We start from the raw sequence: 621 nt of genomic DNA, 5'->3' as shown, positions 1-621 counted from the left end.
GGGAGCTGGGAGAGCAAAGGGATGGGAGCATGGCCTGGCAAGAGAGCAGCTGGAGAGGGAATAAAAATCGACTGCTGGTGGGTTCAAAGCTCCCAAAAACCATTCCAGGTGGGGAAGCACAAAGGAGCAATTCCAGAAATGGGAATTGGGCAGATAAACAAAGTCAAGGAATTCTGGGGAAGGACAAAGGAACTTGGAATAATGAACAGTGTCCAGCAGGGCCGTTTCTGTTCTGACTGGGGCTTCCCTGTGGAATAAACCCTTGTTTTTACAACTGCCCCAGCCCAGCCCCAGTGGGGGTTTCACTGTTACACCGACTCCTCTAACCATTAATGAATGCATTAATGAGGAATGTGAGAGGCCTTTAAACACCTCCTGTCCCACCCCAAACTTGGCCCTTTGAATCCAAACCCCACCCAAGGGTGACAGTTCCTTCCCCGAGCAATCCCATTGTTCCAGTGGAAAACTCACTGGTTTAGTGAAGATGGAAAAATTCAGTTCTGCATCAGCAGGAGCCTGAAAGGAGCTCCTGGAGGTGGAGAGCACAAAGCTCAGGACACTGCTGGGACTGAGATGTCCCCAAGGACCGGCACAAAACAAGAAGGAATGGCTCAGGCTGGG

General features: G+C 51.0%; 1 protein-coding gene across 1 annotated transcript in view; it reads right to left on the bottom strand.

The window, feature by feature from the left end:
• The window catches only part of DENND6B (DENN domain containing 6B), a 12,020-nt gene that overhangs the window by 8,660 nt on the left and 2,739 nt on the right, over window positions 1-621 (bottom strand). The gene's annotated exons all lie outside the window — the stretch shown is intronic.

Source organism: Corvus brachyrhynchos, unplaced genomic scaffold (assembly GCF_000691975.1).
Source record: "Corvus brachyrhynchos isolate BGI_N302 unplaced genomic scaffold, ASM69197v1 scaffold197, whole genome shotgun sequence".
NCBI lineage: Eukaryota > Metazoa > Chordata > Aves > Passeriformes > Corvidae > Corvus > Corvus brachyrhynchos.
This window is presented reverse-complemented; position numbering and strand designations above follow the sequence as displayed.